Source organism: Dromiciops gliroides, chromosome 1 (genome assembly GCF_019393635.1).
Source record: "Dromiciops gliroides isolate mDroGli1 chromosome 1, mDroGli1.pri, whole genome shotgun sequence".
In the NCBI taxonomy this organism is placed as follows: domain Eukaryota; kingdom Metazoa; phylum Chordata; class Mammalia; order Microbiotheria; family Microbiotheriidae; genus Dromiciops; species Dromiciops gliroides.
Window position 1 is genome coordinate 10,774,973 of NC_057861.1, and position 21,258 is coordinate 10,796,230.

The 21,258-nt window shown below is 46.7% G+C and overlaps 1 protein-coding gene across 2 annotated transcripts in view; it reads right to left on the reverse strand.

Moving 5' to 3' along the window:
• ZNRF3 (zinc and ring finger 3) overlaps positions 1 to 21,258 on the reverse strand; it is a 190,195-nt gene that overhangs the window by 144,411 nt on the left and 24,526 nt on the right. Inside the window, exon 1 of one of the 2 annotated variants that reach the window (XM_043976541.1) lies at positions 10,721 to 10,819. The exons of the other annotated variant lie outside the window; for it this stretch is intronic. The gene's annotated coding sequence lies outside the window, so the exon portion shown is untranslated. Of the gene's footprint in view, positions 1 to 10,720; positions 10,820 to 21,258 lie in introns of those variants that run through there. 2 annotated transcript variants of the gene reach the window in all.

Genomic DNA, 21,258 nt, shown 5'->3' on the forward strand with positions numbered 1-21,258 from the left:
ACACACACACTCACTCCCTCCCTCTCTCCCCGCCCCCTCTCCATATGCACACACACACTCTCCCTCCCTCTCTCCCCGCCCCCTCTCCATATGCACACACACTCTCACTCTCCCTCCCTCTCTCCCCGCCCCCTCTCCATATGCACACACACTCTCACTCTCCCTCCCTCTCTCCCCGCCCCCTCTCCATATGCACACACACACTCTCCCTCCCTCTCTCCCTGCCCCCTCTCCATATGCACACACACACTCTCCCTCCCTCCCTCTCTCCCCGCCCCCTCTCCATATGCACACACACTCTCCCTCCCTCTCTCTCCCGCCCCCTCTCCATATGCACACACACTCTCCCTCTCTCTCTCCCCGCCCCCTCTCCATATGCACACACACTCTCCCCCCCTCTCTCTCCGCCCCCTCTCCATATGCACACACACACTCTTAGATGAATGTGACAAAGCTACTGCTAAAATGCATGTTGAAATCTAGACAATAGCTAGTCTTCTTCCACTTGGTCTTTTCTTTGTGGATGGTCAGTTCAAACTTCTCCACACAATTACGGTATCTTCCAGGGATTCTCCAGTATTCTAAGGCTTGGTGTAATCAGTCCAATGCCTGTTAAAAATAGCGTCTGGAGGCCACGGTAGAAAGTCCAACCTGGCTAACTATGGACTAAGAGGTGTATCCCACATAGGTCAGAGCTACCTGGCGATTGCTGTGGTCACAGCAATCCATAAAACAAGGAAGACTTGTCATTGTGTATGATTTTGCATTCAATTAGCCAACATCTCTGTCTCCCAAGATCCTGAACCCTGGGGACCTCATGATATAGTAGAAAAAGGGGCCAGTACTCTCCTTATCTAAGGCTGACCGCCTAAAGCTCCAATATGCAGCAAGAAAAGGAGCTTGGCTGGAAAGTCCCAAAATGAAGCCACCAGAGAACACGACAGTTAAGTGGTCTTCTTCACGTGGGTGACTTCTCCAACCAAACTCACCCAGTGGTGCTTGACCACCGAGACTTTACTTCCAGGGCAGAGATGAACCATGATGGGGAGGGGGTCCTTTTAGCAGAAGCCAACACTGCAGCAGTACTTCACACTTAAAAGAGCTTCCCAAATCTAGACTGATGTATAGATGGGAATAGATAGAAAATCTCCCTTGATCCTCACAACAGGCTTGTGAGAACTAAAGCAATTGCTCACATTTATAAAAAGGGCTTTCAGGATTTCTACCAAGTGCTTTCTTTACAATTCTATGAAATACTCACATTTTATGGATGGAAAAAAACAAGGCTCAGAAAGGTAAGATGACTGGACCAGGGTCACACAAGGGAGCAAAGGATTTCCACTAGACTTTGAGCCCAGGGCTCCTTCTACTCAAACCCTCTGCAAACATCTGAATAGTTCAGAGTTCCCACTTTTGAAGGAGGTTTTTCCACTGCACAGTCTGCCTCTGGTGGTGGGGCCACCAGAGCAGGCAGGCTCTACCCAGAGGCCCCCTCCCCAGCCCCTGTGGCACACGCTTCACCTCTCTAAACAAACAAGGGATAGCTTTGTGTCTTTGTTTAAGTTTGAGAGGGGAAAAAAACCTGTCTCACAGGCTAGGATTCCATCCGCAAGAGCTTCCTCATTTTTGAAGAGACTCAGTGGGCGGCAGCTGCTAGGCTTTGATCTGGCGATTCATTGCCCTAGGCCAGAGCTGATAATATCAGCTTGGCCTCCACAGTTTTAGGCAGGCCAGAGGCACCCATTCCAACCCAACACACAGAGGACAAACCAGCCCCCACATTCCAGTGGGAGGTCAAAATCAGTCTCTCCCTCCCCCCACCTTTCCCTGACGTTCAACTCTGGCTTAGGGGGAGGGTCCATTACACAAGTCCCCAAGAGCTCACTCAGTCCCACAACCAAGCTGAGGAGCTGCTCCTATTTGAGGTCTTCTTACTTTAAATTTGACTAGTTATTTTTCAGTGACTTTTTTTAAGGGTAAAGGGGCTGTGGAAAGGATGGAAGAGCGATCACTTCAGGTGCCTTGATGAATTTCAAGGGGGCTAACAACTTGATGATCATCTTAGCCCAGAGCGTCTATACCTGGGGTGAACTTGGGTTTGGTGTTTTGTTTTGTTTTTTCATATTTTATAACTGTTTCAAGATAACTGGTTTCCAAAAAAAAGGAAAAAAAAGTGAGAGAGAGAGAAGGGGGCAGCTAGGTGGCGCAGTGGATAGAGCACCGGCCCTGGATTCAGGAGGATCTGAGTTCAAATCCAGCCTCAGACACTTAACACTTACTAGCTGTGTGACCCTGGGCACTTAACCCCAACTGCCTCACCAAAAAAAAAAAAAAAAAGATAACTGGTTTCCTTTACAATTTTATTTATGCATTTAAAAGCATTTTTCTGAGAAAGGGTCTGAGAAGGCTTCACCAGAAGCCAAAAGGGTCCATGACCCCAAAAATTTAGCACACTGATTTAGTCTGATCCCCTTATTTGTTACAGAGAGAACTGAGGCCATGAGAAGAGAAATGAAAAGAGCACCAAAGTGAGATCTGAACCCAGGTCTTCTAACGAGGGTGCTCTTTCCACTTCGCTTTGCTGCCTTCTTCCTCGGCCTGCCTCTGCTGATTACCTCCAATGTATCCTGCACAGGTCTTCTATGTACATAGTTGCTTGTGCATGGTCTTCCCCGTTAGACTGCAAGCCCCTTGAGGGCAGGGACTGTTTCTGCCTTCATCTGTGCAGCTTGACTTGGCCTCCACTCACAATTCTCTAACCGCCATTTAAACAAAACCACCCACAATGCACTAGGCGCTCGAGGCAGATTCATCAGCCTCACAGGAGGAAAAGAAGCTGTTTCCATCCCAGGAGTTTCCTGTGCTTAGACTTCTCACAGAACATTTGGAACCAGCAGATTGAACAAATTTTCTTAATGAAAACGGAGGGTTCTGACTCCCTTGTCTCTTCATCCTATACTCAGCAATGGAAGCACAGTATGAGAAAGGTCAGTGATGCCGGGATAGGCACCAGACAGTCTTCTAGGACTGACCATTGCCATCGATTCTCAACACTTTGGGGGAAAGTAGGAGATCCACCCCATCTTCCCCAAGAGCCGGCCCGACCCGCTCCGGCAGCCCCACCCTCGCACTAGTTTTCTCTCTCTCTCCCTGTGCACTGGCTCCTTCTCTCCTGCTTACCAACATGCCCAGGTCTCCTCTACCTGGAAGCTCACTGATCCTTTCATTCCCTCTAATTGTGCTCCTCTGTCTCTTCTACCCTTAGTAGCCGTCACACATCTACAGCAGATGCGGCCGCTTTCTCTCTTGCCCCCTGGCAATCCAGCTTCCAGCCTCATCATTCCAAACTGCCCTCTCCCAAGGGCCCAGCAATCCCTGCCGCCAACTCCAATGGCCTCTTCTCCAGCCTGGCCTCCGACGCTGTGGATCACTCTCTCTTCCCAGCTGCCTGCCTAGCCGACTGCGCCTTCTCTGCCCCTTTTGCTGGATCCAGAGGAGACCTTTTACTTACAGCTGTCTCTTCTCTATCTACACTTCACGTGGTGATCGCCTCAGCTCCCATGGATTGAACGGCATCACCCCAATCTCTCTGCTGACCTCCAATCTCACATCTCCAGCTGCCCCTCAGACAGAATGGCCAGCAGACGTCTTAAACTCACATCCAAAACAGAACTCCCTCTCCCCAACTCCTACCTCCCCTGTGCTGGCTGAGGGCAACACCATCCTCCCAGTCTCTCGGGCTCACAACTTAAGAATCCGTCTGGACTCCTCCCCATCTCATTCCCCACATTCAAGCTGTTGCCAAGGCCTGTTGATTTCACCTCTGCAGCATCTCTCCAATACACTTCCTTTTCTTCTGGCCCTGTCCCCGCCCTGGTGCAGGCCCTCATCACTACTGCCATAGCTGGGGGGGGGGGGGGTGTTCTTCCAGCCTCAGGTTTCTCTCCACTTCAATCCAGCCTCCATTCAGACACCAAAGAGATTTTCCTAAAGCACAGGTCCAACCATCTCACCTACCTACTGAATAAACTCCAGCGGCTCCCTATCACCTCCCCAGTCAAGAATAAAACGGTCTGTTTGGTGCTCAAAGCCCTTTCCAACCGGGCGCCCTTCTACCTGTCCAGTCTTCTCACGCCTTACTCCCATCACATACTCTTCAATCCAATGATATTGGCCTCTCGGCTGTTCCACAAACGAGAGCCTCCATTTCTCAGCTCTGGGCACTCTGCTTGGCAGCCCCCCAGACAAGCATGAAATGCTCTCTCCCTCCCCTCTGACTACTGACCTCCCTGGATTCCTTTAAGTCCCTCCTTCTACAAGAAGCTTTCCCCAGCCCCTCTTCATTCTAGAGCCTTCCTTCAATTATTTCCTACTTGTTCTGTACATAGCTTGTTTTGTATATATCCATTTGCATGTTGTCTCTCCAATTTGATGGTAAGCTTTTAGAAGGCAGGATGGGTCTTTGCCTCTTTTTGGGTCCCCAGTGCTTGGCATGGTGTCTGCCACAAAGGATGTACTTGATAAATGTTTGCTGGCTGACAAGGGGAGCCTCCCTGAAGCAGAAGTAAAAAGGCCATTCCACTGCCAGGCTGGGGCCCCACATTCCAGGGCTGGCCCCAGCACTTATTAACCAGAATGACCAGGGGCAGGCCTCTTCCCCTCTGGCTCTCACTGGCCTCCTTCGTGAGAGCTCAGCTAAATCTCCCAAGCTGTTGCTTCTGATACTACCACTCATCATTCTGCACAAGACTCTTCCTTCACGTAGCTTCCTCTATCCCAATTACCTTGTGCATCGTTAGCTTTGGGCAAGGAATGGGAAGAAAGCTAAAGAAGGAGAGAATAAATAGACGGGCACTCAAGACGTTATTTTTGCGGCTGAAATGTTATGAATGTGGGTTTCTAATCCTAGCCAGCATTTGTACCACATGTCAACTAGGCCCCAAAGTCCTAACGGACAGACTGGAGACATTTCTGCTAGGTCTATCATCCAAGAAGATTACTCAACACACAGCAGAATTGGGGGGGTGCAAAGAGATGATAATGACCTCCAGAGGAGCCAGTCACTCAACAAGCAGTAAGTGCCTCCAATATGCCAAGTACTGTACTAGGCACCGAAAGCAACAATATGGTCCTTGATCTCAATGAGTTCACGTGCCAATGGGGGAGATAATAACCTGAAAATGACCATGTGCAAACAAGATCCATATGATGTCGATCGAAGGTGATCTCGCAGGAAAGGGGCAAACCAGGCAGTAGAGCGGGGAGAACAGTCAGGGCACACAGAGTGGAGAGTCCAGGGTGAGGGCCAGAAGAAGAGGAGCACATTGGAGCTGTAGAACACAGGAAGAGAGATCAAATGCAAGAAGACCAGAAAGGCAGGAAGGGCCCACAAGCAGGATCCGGAGGTAATAAGGAACCACTGACATTTATTTAGAGGAGGGAGGGAGGGGCGGAGGCAGCATCAACCAGAGCTTAGCTTTAGGAATAATCAATAAGCAACAAACCTTTACGAAGCACCTACTTTGTAGCAGGCACTGTGTACCAGCAGTGAGTGCTGATGATGCAAAGAAAGGCAAGAGGCCGAAGCTCATCATCTAATGGGGAAAAGCAACCCAGAAAAAGAAGCTTAGATGGGGGGGGGGGGGAGTGCCTTTCTACTGGGGCATAATGAAGTCCAGTAGAGCAGCCAAGTGGGAAATGACATGGCTGCCCCAGGACCTTCCTGAATGGAAGATGTGGAAGGAACTCTCTGATATCCACCCTCCAGCCTCTCCAATCGGAGGGGAGGGGCTCTAGCATAGGGGCAAGGAGAAGGTGTGAAGACCAAGGCAAGCAGTGATGAGGGCCTTCACCAGGACAGTAGTGGTGTGATTGATTGGAGATGTTGTAAATGCAGAGAAGATAGGCTCTGGAGAGACAAGCAGAGGTGAAGATGACGCAAGCCGGTTGGCCAGGAGGATGGCAGTGCCCTTCACGGTGAAAGGAAAAGTTGTGTAGATCCAAGGGGGTGGGGATGGCAGAAGACGATGAGTCCAGTTTGGGACATGTTGAGTTTAAGATATCCAATTGTAGAGATGTCCAAGGCATCTTTGGTGATGCAGAACTGAGCCCAGGAGATGAGAGATGGAAAGGAGAGCTGGGAGTTAATTATCTACACAGAAATGAGAGTTGATAAAATCACCACTAGAGACAGGAAGTAAGGGGAGGGGACCCAGGACAGAGCCTTGGGAGACAGCCAGTTGGCAGATGTGACCTGGATGAAGATGCTTATAGCAAAGGAGACTTTTGTTGTCCAGTCCTGTCCAGCTCTTTGTGACCCCATTTGGGGTTTTCTTGCCAAAGATACTGGAGTGGTTTGCCATTTCCTTCTCCAACTCATTTTACAGACAATGAAACTGACGCAAACTGGGTGAGGTGACTTTCCTAGGGTCACTTAGCTAGTCAATTTCTGAGGCCAGATTAGAACTCATGAAGATGAGTCTTTCTGACTCCAGACCTGCACTCTATCCATTTCGATGCCCAAAGAGATTATAAGGAATGGTCCAACAAGCAGGCAAAAAATCAGGAGAGAGAAGAGAGAGTAACAGAGTAGTCAAAAAGAATATGAGTTGAGAAAAGGCCATTAAAGATGCTGGCAATTAAGAAATCATTGGTGACATTGGAGAAAGCAATTTCCAATTTCTGATGAAGAAGGCAGATTACAGAAGGTTCAGTGGAAGCACCCACTACAGACAAGTTTCTCAAGGACTTTGTCAGAGAAAGGGAGAAAAGAAATGAGGTGTCTCACAATTTAAAGTTCAAGCTTTTAAAATTGCAGCCCGAGAACACAAAACTAAAGGATCAAGCTGGAAAATCTGATTTTTTAAAAAGAGACAGACAGACTGGTACAGAGAGGGAAAAACCAACACTGGATCTCATGTTGGAAAACCTGGCTTCTAATCTCAGAGCTGCTACTTCCAAGCAGTCTAATTCAGCTCTCAGGCCTCCATTTCCTCCTCGATAAAATGAGGAGAGGACATAGACGGAATAATCTCTAAGACTCTTCCCGCTCTAAATCCCATTAACAGACCCTAAATGGCAAACTGGGTCAAGTTCAAAGAAAGTGAAAGGGTAACTACACAGCTGTGGAGATCAGAGAATACTTTCCAAGGAGAGCGCTCAACAATTTGTATTCTAAGTAATCAACTGCGGGTTGGGCAGTTGGGAAGAGGGGAGCAGGGACGGAAACAAGGAACTAAGAAACAAAGTTTCCAAGTGTCTAAATGCTACAAAGCAATAAGCATTAAGACAGTTTATTGAAACAGGAATTAAAACTGACGCACACAAGCAACCTATTGTAGTGGGAAAAGTGAGGTCAGTCAGCCCGGACTCTCCTTCTAGGCTAGCCTGAGAGTCTCTGGACAAGACCCATAAAATAAGATGACCGAATTAGATTATGTCTTCTATCTATGAACACTTCAAGCAGGACAATATTTCTACATCAAAATTCTAGTTAGCTATTTCATTTATTCTTTTCTCTTTAATTGTTCTATTTAAGACATTCTTTTTCTGTTGTTCCCATCTATGCTTTTATTTGAGAGCAGAATGTGGTCATTCATTCAAAGTCATTCTACAATTACCTTTTGAGCACCTACTAAATAAATACACTGTTGTGGTCACAGTATCATTCATGAGAAGTGTCTTGTAATAAATATTCCAGTTAAGGTGACGAAAAAAAGAGGTACAGGAAAGGTAAACAATTATGGACTGAACTGGCCACAGAACCGTGTGAGGCTGCCAGTGAAGGCCATGCCGAGGACCTTAGAGGGTGGAGTCAAGTCAGTCAACATGCATTTATTAGACCTGCTTTGTACCTAGCACTGGACTAAATTCTGGGAATACAAAGAAAGGCTTTTTTTTTTTTAAGGCCACTCCTTGCAATTAACTATTCAATATCAGAGACTGAATTCAAACCCAAGTTTCTTCTGATTTGGGGTCCAATGCTTTACTAGACCACACTGCCTACCCCATAGCAATCTATCTTCCTCTTCTTCAAAGAAATTTCCTGAGTCATGATAATCAAAACAGCCCCTTTAGAGGGATTTCCAAGTGACACGCCATTTGTTTGATCAACGAAATCATCCCTCTCTGCCTTTTGTGGGCAGATACCCCGCCCCGAAGAGAGAGGGAGAAAATTCTTCAGTGGCTCCATTTCCATCCTGCACTTATGTTTCCATAGCAGTACCCAGCATTTCCATTGAACCAAATTAGGTCCGTAGACATATTAGAAGGCATTTTAAAAGTAAGCTAGTGGGGGCAGCTAGGTGGCGCAGTGGATAGAGGGCAAGCCCTGGAGTCGGAGTTCAAATCCGGCCTCAGACACTTGACACTTACTAGCTGTGTGACCCTAGGCAAATTACTTAATCCCAATTGCCTCACCAAAAACAAAAAGGAAGGAAGGAAGGAAGGAAAGAAGGGGAAAAAAATTAAAATTTTAAAATTTTAAAAAGTAAGCTAGTGGGACAGCTAGGCGGCGCAGTAGATAAAGCACTGGCCCTGGATTCAGGAGGCCCTGAGTTCAAATTTAGCCTCAGACACTTGACACTTACTAGCTGTGTGACCCTGAACAAATTACTTAACCCTCATTGGCACCCCCCTCAAAAAAAACCCCTAAAAGTAAGCTAGTTCTAATGCCCTGGGACTTGAATACTTATTACAACAAACTGGACAAACAGAAATCCCCAGTGCCAATGCTGGGAAGCTTGCACACGGCTTGGCTGTTATAGCTCCAGTTGTAAAGCCTCCCTCCCTGATGCTACTTCTGTAACAGACTCCAGAGCTGGCGAGTCTCCCCCCACCACCCCTACCCCCATATATCTGAAAACACTGATCATATCGGTTGCTTCTGCCCCGAGGAAAACACTGCCAGTTCCTTCACCTTTTCTTCACAGGTGGCTTTGAATCCTCCCCATTTTGTGATTTGGTAGCATTCCTCCTAAAAGGTCATTTCTAGACCTGTTGGCCTCTTCAGCCAGGTGTCCTAAAAGTTGTGTGAACTTGCACTTGGCATCATACTTGCCAGTCTGGGTGCCCTGATTGACAGCAAACAACAATATTCTGCCATGAGCAAAAAATCTCAGAAAAACACTGTTCTGTGCACTAGACTTTCAACAAGCAATGCCAGCTCAGATTCACATCAGGTCTTCAACCTGCTCCCTTCTCTCCCCTCACAAAGCCCCTCCAAAAACACCCGCCATGCAGCTCACCCAGTGCTTTACCTGAAGAACAGATCTGACCAGGTCACACTCCCTGTTCGGTGCAGCCATGTGTGGCCCTCCATTTCCCTGCTCCCTCCTCTCTGCCTTCACGCTGACCTATCCCGGGCGCTCCCACCAGACAGAATTCCACACTTCTTTTCCCCAGAAGCCTTTCCCCAGTTCTTGGCTGCTAACTAACTACCCCCCATCTTGTACTTCATTCTGCAAGGCCACGTTGCCTCTCCAGGTGGAATATAAGCTCTCTGAGACCAGGGCGTGTTTCACAGAATTCTGAACCCCGACTCCAAAAGCCAAGAAATGAGCTCCCTTCCCTGCCAGCTTCTCATCGTGTGCAAATGTCTAGCTGAGCATGCTAGCTTTTAATCCCAAGTATTCATTTGAAAAGTTCATCCTGTCTAAAACTCCCCAAGATCAGGAGAAGCAAAGAGCAAGTGGAAGGAAGGCTAGTATCAGCCACAGAGAGAAGACTGTCTCCAGGGAAAAGGAAATTACAGGGCTGCAGGCTGATCTCTCAGGACCCTAAGAGCCACAGGCTGATCTCTCAGGACCCTAAGAGCTGCAGGCTGATCTCTCAGGATGCTAAGAGCAGCTTGCTCCCAGCCTCCCCTCCAATGCCACCTCTACCAAGGATTACCCAGGGCTCTGCCTCCAAAAAACAAAGGCACATTCTTTCTGGTGCAGTCCCCTCCTTCCTCTCCAACCCATCCCCCTCTTTTCCCCTCTAGATCTGGGCTAAGCCAATGAAGTTGCCTCTTGTCCAGAACCATGAACCTAAATAAATAAGGGGATGAGATGAAGGCCCCGCATCTGGCCTATCTTAATCGTGAGCTTCTACAGCTGTGACCAGCAGGCCTTTCCTCATCGGGCCATGCCAGTGGCCGGAATCAGCGCTACACTCCCCCCAGGACTCTTGCCGATCATCAGGGCCAGACGTGCAAAGAACAATTGTTCCTGGACACTCTTCCATGAAAGTTGTTTCTGGGCTTCTGGCTTTTACAGGAGTCACCTCGTCCACACAACACACCCCACCACCAGTGGGCTGCCAGTAGCCCAGGCTGGGGGCCCTCCCCGGAGCACTCCGGGCGGGTGGGTGTGTGCCCAGGGATCCGAGCCTGCGGCTCCGGGCCGGGTTTTAGCCCGAGCCAGACTTTCCCCTCCACAGCTCCTCCCGACACTTCAAAGGAAGTATTTTTGTACAACCCAGGGAGGAGTGTAAACTGGCCAGCTGCTTCCAAAGCATGAGACGTTCGTTAACCCTGAAAGGGCCATCCGGCTCCGCTTGGGGAGAGGAGGGGGCCAGGGGTCCCAGGAAAAGCAGGCCGAGCGCCTCCAGCCCCTGGCCCAAGGGAATCCCCCAAAGTAGAGCGTCCCCCCCAGGGAGGGAGGGAGGGCGGGCGGGCACCCAGACAAGGAAAGGCAAGGCCCCAGGTCCTCCAATCATGCAAACAGCTCGCTATAAATACCTTCTCAGGCCCAAGGTTCAAAGGATCCAACAATTTAGCACTTCAATGGAAACTCCAGCGAACAGAAGGCCCCTCCTCCTTATCCCCTCCCCCTCTCTCAACTACAAAAGGGTAGATACAGACGGGCCCAACTGCAGGGGGTGAGGGGGAGGGAGAGGCAGGCAGGAGGAAGGGGGGAGGGGAGGGGAGCTCACCCCCGCACCCACACCCACTCACACCCTCCTCTGGGCTCAGGACACGACCAAAGGAGGCCTGCCTCTAGGCTGGCACCACAGAACCAGGGCTAACGGCTCGTTGGGTTTCCTTTCTTAGGGAGAGGAGGGGGCCAAGGGAACATTATGAAGTTCCAGGCATCGGGCCACAGATTTTTAAGAGGCTCTTCACCTCCTTTATGTCACGACCCTCTCTGGCCTCTGGTCAAGCCTGTGGAGCCCTGGCCCCAGATCACATGGGTCAGTGCATAAAATACACAGAAAGATTACAAACGAAACCTATTGTATTGAAATAGAGTTATCAAGATATTTTGTTAAAAGTTCATGAATCCCAGGTTCAAGAGTATAATTTACTGGCCACATACCATAGAATGCAGGGAGCCGGGAAGATCTGTTAAAATCAGGCTATAGATACTTCCAAGCTGTGTGATCCTAAGTTGATTTATCTACCTCAGTTTCCTCATTTTGTAACCTGGGAGCAGAAATAGCACCCAAGTGCACTCCCCCAGTTGTTGTAAGGATAAAATGAAATATTTGTAAAGCACTTTCCAAACCTTATTTAAAAAAAATTTTTAAAGCATTTAAACCTAAGTAAAATGCTGGTAATTAATTGTATGTTTTTGTTAACAGGTCTTGATTCTTAATTTCTAAACAGACTGCATTAGATTATTTCACAGGCCCTTTTCTACTTTTAACATGCTGTCTCCTAAGATTCCTTTGTGCTCTAGCATCCTACCCCACACACTGGGGTGGTGGGAGACCCTCCCAGAGTGTCTAGAACAAGCCCTAAAATTTAAAAATACAAACTGAGGCCCAGAAAGGCTGAGAGGTATGTCGGGTCATAGCGACAGTAAGTCTCAGGGCTGGGACTCAAACCTAACTAGGCCTTAAGTCCCAGCTCAGTCTTCTGATTCGAGTCCAGGCCTTTTCCCACCAGGCCCCTTAGGAAACCAATCTGAGAAATCTCAAATTTGCTAACACTTAGTTAGCAAACCTGTTATCACAAGGGATTTAAGATGCCGGTCATGACATTTCACATCCAGACCCTGACAGCCTCTTGGGTCATTTTCTGCCCTAGACACACAGAACAGCCTTTAATTTTTAGAATCCCCCAAATCTTGTCGCCATGTTAAGATGCTCATGCTGCTGAGTTTAGTTAATGGTAGAAAATCATGCTAACTGATCACAATGAAGACCTCGAAGAAACCACACCTGAGCGCTCAACAGTTCATTCTGCAGCCAATGTTCAGAACAGACAAAGCTCCTGGATAAGCTACCCAAGAATTCCGAAGCCCCAGTGTAAGTAACAAATAAGCTGCCTTTCTACACCACACTGTACAGTGGTAGTCCCAGATATTTAGTCCTGTTTTACAGATGGGGAAACTAAGTCTCAAAGATGTTGAGCGTGGACGGCATACTGGGGGGCTGGGGGGAGGAACACCAACAGGGCCAAGATGCAAGCCCAGGTCTTTTCTGCTTCTCAGTCAGGCACTTTCTCAGTGGTCCCCAATTGTCATATACCAATATGATATTAAACCTTGACCAATAACAACAGGCTAAATGATGCATATTATGATCTAACAAAATAAATTAAATTAAATTAAAGCCCACAAACCCGAGTTTAGAGTCTGGCTCCAACAAACAGCTGACCTGAGGCCAACTTGGAGCCTCATTATTTTCCTCATTGAAAATGGGGAGGGTGGACTTCCGGGTCCCTTCCCGTTGTGACCATCCAGGCAGAAGTCTTGGACCAAGGTCCGATTCCACATGGGGACTGCACCCAAAGCTTCCATCCCTTGATTACATTTCAGCTTCTGATTCTTAACAGGACACCACCAGAAAACGAGAGCCCAGGTCAAATACTGGCTGTCACTGTGGGAAGTTGAGCAAGTGTTATGCTCTCTGGTCCTTGGTTTTCTCATCTGTAAAATGGATGGGCAAGAGTAGATCTCCTCGACGGTTCATCTATGTTATTCTCCTTATACCATAAAATACAATATCCTAATTACTAAAAGTGCTGCCTTATACCATTAAGCTTTAGATATTATATATATATATATATATACATATATATATACATTTTAAAAATAGCAAAAAAAGCACCTCAATAGCAGAAATTCAACACTCTTAAAACTGGAGTTTGGGGTTTTTAGTGTCATAAAAGATAAATGGTTAATGTGAGTGACGGCCTCGTATGACACTGAATGATGATGAGCAGCTCCCTTGGTCAACAGTCTTTTAATAAAAATCAGCTAACTGCCTGAAATGACGATGCCTAATTATTTCAGTCTTGTGATTCTGGCCCCTTCTCAAAGAGATCACTCATTTTCATAGGTCTGGGGAAAGGAGCAACGCACGCCCAAAGGGTGCGTGTGATCCCAGCCCCCTGCATAAAGTTAAACACACCAACTCCTCCCACAACAGACCTATCCACCAGCATCCACCATGGACTTCCTCCCAAGCCTCCTTCTAGGGCACAGACTAAACCCTTAGCTCTCCAAAGCCGTCAGGGGAGTCCAAGAGCTAGCAGGTGCCACCAAGCTGGAAAGCATGGCATGGGCCTAGGAAGAGACTGAAGATTTCTTCTCTTCCAGGACCAAATTAAGTCAGAAAGCCACGTTGTACCTCTTCGGCCACAGGGTAAAGAATTGTTCTACCACAGCTTCTAAGCCAGATCTCCTAAGGTTCAGAAGTGTTTGATGTGCATGGATGGGGCAGGCTGGGAAGACAAAATTAACAATGCCCTGTCTCCTTGAAGTAAGCACAAGAAGGAGAAGACAAAGTCATGAAAGGAACACTGATTAGGAGGCGGTCAACTGGGGTATCTGACTCCCTATTCTACCACTAGTCCTGAGCCCACTTCTCCCCACCCCGGGTAAGCCACTTTGCTATATACCAAGAAAACAGAAAATGAGCTGTGTGCTTGCTCCTGTACTTTTTTTTTTTTTTTTGTGAGGCAATTGGGGTTAAGTGACTTGCCTAGGGTCACACAGCTAGTTAAATGTTAAGTGTCTGAGGCCAGATTTGAACCCAGGTCCTCCTGACTCCAAGGCCGGTGCTCTATCCACTGTGCCACCTAGCTGCCCCGCTCCTGTACTTTTTTTTTTTTTATTTTTTTTTTTATTTTAGTGAGGCAATTGGGGTTAAGTGACTTGCCCAGGGTCACACATCTAGTAAGTGTTAAGTGTTTAAGGCCAGATTTGAACTCAGGTACTCCTGATTCCAGGGCCGGTGCTCTATCTACTGCGCCACCTAGCTGCCCCCTGCTCCTGTACTTTTAAGCAAGTTTTCAGCAATGTTGTTAGAGCCATCAATGAGGACAAACACGGCATCAATGTCAGCTACCATATTTCTGTAAATTATTAAGCTACAAGCCTAGACTGAAGTGGAGAGAGAGTTGGTACCTGATTTTTTGTGCACACATGATGGCGTAATCAATGCAGCCTCTGGTGCCTATAGCGATTTTGGCCTGATAATCAATCCAAGAAAATAGTCAGCGCTACGCCATCCATATGTGGAACCATCCCCTTCCCTGGGCAGCACACCTTCCAGGGACGTACACACTGATAATGAGCTTGCCACACCCAATGCCAGAGCTAGCTCAGTGTTTGGGAAGCTCCAAAGGAAAGCAGGAGAGAAGAGGTATGGGGCTGCCCACCAAACTGAAGGTCTACAGAGCCACTGTGCTGACCTCACTGTTGTATGCCTGTGAAACCTGGATAATCTACCAGCACCATGCCAGGAAACTGAATCACTTAAATTTGAACTGTCTTAGGAGGATTCTGAAGATCACCTGGCAGGACAAGGTACCAGATACCGAGGTCATTTCTCAAGCTGAACTGCCAAGCCTTCAAACTCCACTGCAGAGAGCACAACTCTGATGAGCTGGCCACACTGTTCTAACGTCCAACTGCCAATGTACATCTGCCCTATTTTATGGGGAACTCACATAGGGAATCCAAGAACACTCTCAAGGTCTTTCTAAAGAACTCTGTATTGCGAGACATGGGAGACACTAGCACAAGACAGCCCAGCATGGTGTGCCTGCATCAAAGAACACACTGTGCCCTAAGAGCAAAGCAGAACTGCCGTAGCTCAAAAGAAACATGAGATGCACCAATTTCGAGACATCTCCACTCCCAATGCTCACATGGGCTATTTGTGCCCGACCTGTGGTGGAGCCCTCGGAGAGCCTATTTGTCTGACCAGCCAATCGGACACACTGTATCTTGACTCCAACACAGTCATTTGAACTCAGTTCTTCCTGTCTCCAGGTCCGGTGCTATATACACTGCACCATCTAGCTGCCACAGATGACTCTAAGGCCAGGCCTAACCTAACCTCTCTCTTCAGTGCCAATCCTCCATCTTCCACTTCTAGCTGTGCGCCCTGACTTGGGTGCCTCATTATTTCCCCCCACCCGACCCCAACAGCCCTTCTTCCAAAACCTTCCTTTTACTATCAAAGGTTTCATCATATTTGCAGACTCAGAAATCCTTGTCTCTTCCATCAGAGGCCAACACTGTAGCTTCTCACTGCACAGAAATCCCTTACATTTGTGCTTTCTTCATTCACCTCACCTTGTATCAGTTGCTATAATTGTCCCCTAATTGGTCTCTCCCTTCTCCAATTCATCATACACCCAAATACCTAAATCATCTACCTGGGGCAGCTAGGTGGAGCAGTGGATAAAGCACCAGTCCTGGATTCAGGAGGACCAGAGTTCAAATCTGGCCTCAGACACATGACACTAGCTGTGTGACCCTGGGCAAGTCACTTAACCCCAATTGCCTCCCCCCCCCCAAAAGGGTAAAAATAGATAAATGTGAACAAAATCATCTACCTAAGGCACAAGTGTGACTATGACAGTCCCTCAAGCTAGCATTTAGACTGTTCATCGTCTGGCTCGGCCTCCACTGCAGCCTCATCTCACACTCCCCAGTAAGGCCCAGCAGCCTGCCAGTGGTCCTCCAAAGGGGAGTCTCCATCTGCCAGCTCTGCACTTTCTCCCAGGCCTACTTCCAGGCTTCCTCACTTCCGCCTTGCAGTCTTTGCCTTCCTGCCAGGCTCAGTCAGGTTCGGTGACCTTCTTCCTCAGAGAAGCATTCCTCCTGACACCAAGTTGGGGTCTTCTTGGCAGAGACACTGGAGTGTTTTGCCATTTCCTTCTCCAGATCATTTTACAGATCAAGACATCACATGATGATAGCATTTATTTAGTGCTTTAAGACCTAGCTTCTTAAACTGTGGGTCTCAACCCCAGATGGGGTTATATAAGTGAGTATGGGAGGGGTTGTAAAAAAATTGGCAACAGTCAAAGGTTACGTCTACCTATTTTATACACCTATATACCACCCAAGGTCATGTAAAAATTTCAGGCAAAAAGGGGTCGCAAATGGAAAAACAATAACCCTCAGAGACAGGTACTATTATTATCCTCATTTTACAGATAAGGAAACTGAGGCAGAGAAGCTATAGTAACTTGCCCAGGGTCACACAGGAAATAAGTGTCTGGGGCAGAATTTGAACTCAGGTCTGAGATGCTTACAGAATCCAAATCTAGGCTGGCTAGGGCAATTTCTAAAGGGCTGGTCTACATGTTGAGCATAGCTGGGGCCACAATCCCTATCTGCTTTTTCCAAGTAATCATTCATAAACAAGAATGCTGGGTATTCCCAAGTACTTAAGTCATCAGCATTTCTAGAATAGCGTCTTCACCTTGGTTACATATTCTGCCTTCCCACAATTCCAGAAGTGGCTAGATAGAGGTCTCCCAGGCTGCATCTGCTTCTGTTCTAACCGAAGGGAAAGGGTTTGTTTAGTTTGATTACAACTCTGAAAAGTGGTCGGAATTCTGGCTCAGAACACTTTGATGGTGGAGCCCTCTCTTACATAATTTGTAAACAAACAGAGTTTATCCAAATGTAGCTCACTTGGCTCCCTAACTGTATTTAGAAAAATATATTCCTCATTCATTCAGTAAAAACCACACAAAATTCTCCTGTCAATACCAAAAGAAACTGCAAACTAGCCTCAAGAGAAATCACAGAGTCTGTAATCTCCCGCATCGGCTCCCATGTTGGAGGTGCTTCGAGGTCCAGCTCATGCTTCATAATGTGGCCAAAGCTTTGGCACCATTCCCTTCTCTGGAACCCCACACTGCACTTACCCATCTCTCTCCCCTACTTTTAAAAGACAGGACACCTTCCTCCCCATGGGGATAAAAGTCCAAGGGCTCTGGCCTGATGCTCCCCACGCTCTGCCTGACTTACTGCTCCCACGACAATTCTAGAAGGTCACCAAGATAAAAGGAATCAACCAAGAGTTTAGGAATCATCGTGAGAAGCCGAGCGACTCCGATCAATCAGCAACGGCAGAGCTGATTCGCTCTCTCCTACTGTATCGGCCGAGTCAGTGTTTGATTCCGTTATATTCTGGGAAAATAAACACCATTAAAAAGCTTCCTGGTCTAAAAGCAAATGTCCTAAATAAGGTCAATAAAGAAGGCCAACAGGAAGCCCCTTAGGATAAGCAGAACTGGCTTAAACATGGCTCTCCTTTCTCCTTGGCTCTAAGGACGCATTTCCAAAAGGAGTCAGTTACCAGTGTAATACCAAACCCTGGAACAAGGTCACCAGGCCTATTTTAGCTAAAACCAGACATCCCAAGAAGGTGCGATTGAGGTACCAGAACCCCAGGGTATTAGAAACAATATCCATCGAGTCAAATGTGCCATCTGACTTCAGGTGACTCCCTAACCAACCCCTTCCAATACTCAGAAGGCCCACACCAAGTCAGCTCTGCACGGCAGTGTGGTGAGGCTGTTTTTCTACTGAATCAAGACTCAAGCAAAAGCAGATGGAAAAAGATGTGCAAAGAGCAAGCAAAAGCAGATGGAAAGAGATGTGCAAAGAGGGTGCAGGTGACAGAGGCAGCAGACAGAGCTGAGAACCTGACAGCTAAAGAACTAGGTTCCAAGTCCAGATGGGCCTCAGAGATAGGCCCTGGAGCCATCTCAAAATTAGGACCAGAGGACATGTTATGTGCTTATATTAGGAATTCATTTCATACCCTTTTCCCTTTAGTCATCAAATTGCCACGTGTGGCAAGTGCTAGTGTTTGAGGACAAGCCCACCAAAGACTCAGGGGTTGCCTGACCTCCACTGGCTTCAAGAAAGAGCAACCAACTTGGCCACAGGATACTCATCATATAAGGGGGTAGTAGCTGTCACTTATGGACGTCTGCTGTTTTTGTTTCAGATACACAGCAGGCCATAAAGACTGAACAGACTAAAGGAAGAGCCGTGCAAAGAAGTCTGCAGTTGTGGAAGAAAAGCACCAGCTCTGCCACATAGGAAGGGTGCAAATGGGAGTAAACCCCTCCTCAACAGGTCTGGCAAAGCCTGTCCTTTGCCTGTCTCTGTATCCCCTGTGCTTAGCACAATGCGTGGGGCTTAATAAATGTTTACTGAACCTGGAAAGACTTACATGAACTGATGCTGAGTGAAATGAGCAGAACCAAGAGAACACTGTATACAGTATCAACAACACTGTGTAATGATCAACTGTGATAGACTCAGCTCTTTTCAGCAATACAATGGTCCAAGATAATTCCAAAGGACTCATGATGGAAAATGCTCTTCACATCCAGAAAAAGAACTATGGAATCTGGATGCAGACTGAAGCAGACTATTTTCACTTTTGTCGTTACTTTTTTGTTATTGTTCTTGTTTATTCTTTCTTGAGTTTTTTTCTCCTTTTGTTCTGATTCTTCTCTTACAACATGACTAATACGGAAATCTGTTTAACATGATTGTAATGTATAATCTATATCAAACTGTGTGCTGTCCTCAGGAGCGGGGAGGGAAAGGAGGCTGGGGAAAAAATCTGGAACTCAAAAAAAATCTTTACATGTAATTAGAAAAATAATTAAAATATAAGATATTAAAAATAAATAATAGATAAATAAATAGATGTTGACTGGCTATGTGTATTGACTCTCTGAATCCATTTCCCCAACTATAACATGGAGAAATTCCTCCATGCACTAGCTACTTAACAGAGCTGTTGGTGAAGAATCTCTTTGTAAATCACTGTTTCCTAAGTGTGAGGCTATTCCAACTGCTTCCGTAGGCCCCCTCTCCACCTAAATAGCCCTTCAGCACTACAAACTCACCACATCCCAAACTGAACTTTGCTTTCTTCTGAACTCACTACTGTGGTCAGTGACATCACCGTTCTTTTTTTTTTTTAGTGAGGCAATTGGGGTTAAGTGACTTGCCCAGGGTCACACAGCTAGTAAGTGTTAAGTGTCTGAGACTGAATTTGAACTCAGGTACTCCTGACTCCAGGGCCGGTACTCTATCCACTGCGCCACCTAGCTGCCCCATGACATCACCATTCACTCCATTTCCCATGTTAAAAAGCCAAATGATTCCCCCTCAACTCTTCCAAGTGGTGGGAATTCCTTCTCCTCACTGGCTCTATCTTCCATTCCTTCCTCTCCAGTTCTACTGCCTCCTCCCCACCCTCCACCCCCAGTGGACAACAACAGGCTCTTAGCAGGTCTTCCTCCACCACTGGCCTTCCCTACCCAGATCCATCCTTAACACACATCAGGCCATCTTTTGTTACATAAAGAACAGCGGATCTAGCTACTCTTCTCAAGACATCTGATGATTTCCCCCCCCCATGTCCCAGCAGGGGAGTCCAAGGCCCTTGCACACACCAACTCTTCCAGGCACCTCAGTGGTCCCCTGCTCATAGGCTAAGCTCCAACTACACTGGACATCACTCTGTCCCATTCCTACCTCTCTAATTCTGGTCATACTGTCTGCTAAGCTGGTTCAAATCAGTGTCCTCCTTCCTCCTCGCCTTTTTAGTTTCTGGTCATTCCAAAAAGCTCTAAGTAAATGCCTTTCCCAATCTCACACATCACAAAGTACTTTGCTTTTATCTCTTATGCCCTCCTGTCCATCCCTGTGCCAAAAGAGCACAAATTAAACAGTCATCGAAATTTGATATTCCCCACCACCACTCATAATAGGACTCAGCACACAGTAGGTGCTTACTAGATGCTTATTCAATTGGACTTTATCCATTCACAGTTGATTCTCATTTCCAACTATCAGACGCCTCATCCTCCTCCCAGACTTACGTGAGATGCCCTTTCTCCATGAACTATTCCTTGATCCTCCAAGTGACTCCTGACCTTTGGCACCAGTGGTACCGTCTTCTCAAATTTATCCTTTTTTATCGCTGTCCTTAAGGGCAGGGACTGTCATTTTTAAATTTCTATCACCTAAGCACTTTAGCATAGTCCCTTGTACATACTAGGTGTTTAGAAAATACTTGTTGAATGAAATCTGTTAGATTATCTCTGGCAAAAATTAAATCCTGAACTGGCTTCCCTTCTGCCCTTTGGTACATTTCTAGAACCCCTTCTCTATAGCCAAGTGATATGTACTTAGTAATAATACCGTATGTACTTGTCCAAGTGCTAACATTTATGAAGAAAAATCTGCCACAACAGAAATGTCATGGATACCAAAGCCACCCCATTGGTGCCCTTTAGTGGCAGCCTAAAAAAAAAAAAAATCAAGATTATACATTTCCAGTGGTTAAAAAGTAAACCAAACATCTAAAAACATTCAAGTTAATAGCATATTAAAAACACACACAACCTTCCATCTAAGGCTCTCATTAATAACACAGGAGTAGAAAAGTCATCTGAAATTGATCCTTTTTTCCCCCAGACAAAGCCTTTTATTAAGACTAACTATAGCAAGACGTTCATATTCAATTAGACTATATAATCTTTTTTTTATTTTTAAAGTTAATTTTATTGTATTTTTAAAAAAATTTTCCTAATTACATGTAAAGATTTTTTTTGAGTTGCAAATTTTTCCTCCCCTCGCTCCATTCCCTCCTCCCTGCTAAAGCCAGCAAGCAATATGATATAGGTTATACAGTACGATCGTGTTAAGCAGATTTCCATCTTACCTTTACTACATGTATTGCCTTTAATTTTTTTTTTTTAGTGAGGTAATTGGGGTTAAGTGACTTGCCCAGGGTCACACAGCTAGTAAGTGTTAAGTGTCTGAGGCCGGATTTGAACTCAGGTCCTCCTGACTCCAGAGCCGGTGCTCTATCCACTGCACCACCTAGCTGCCCCATTGCCTTTAATTTTTAAGGTACTGTCTGAATGATCTCCAGTGTGCCTTGCTAGAAACGCAAAAGGCATCTTTTTGGCAAGACAAGAGGCTGTGTCCAAAGTCCTGCCAATGCACAGGCATCTGTATTGAATCAAAATATCACTCAGAACTC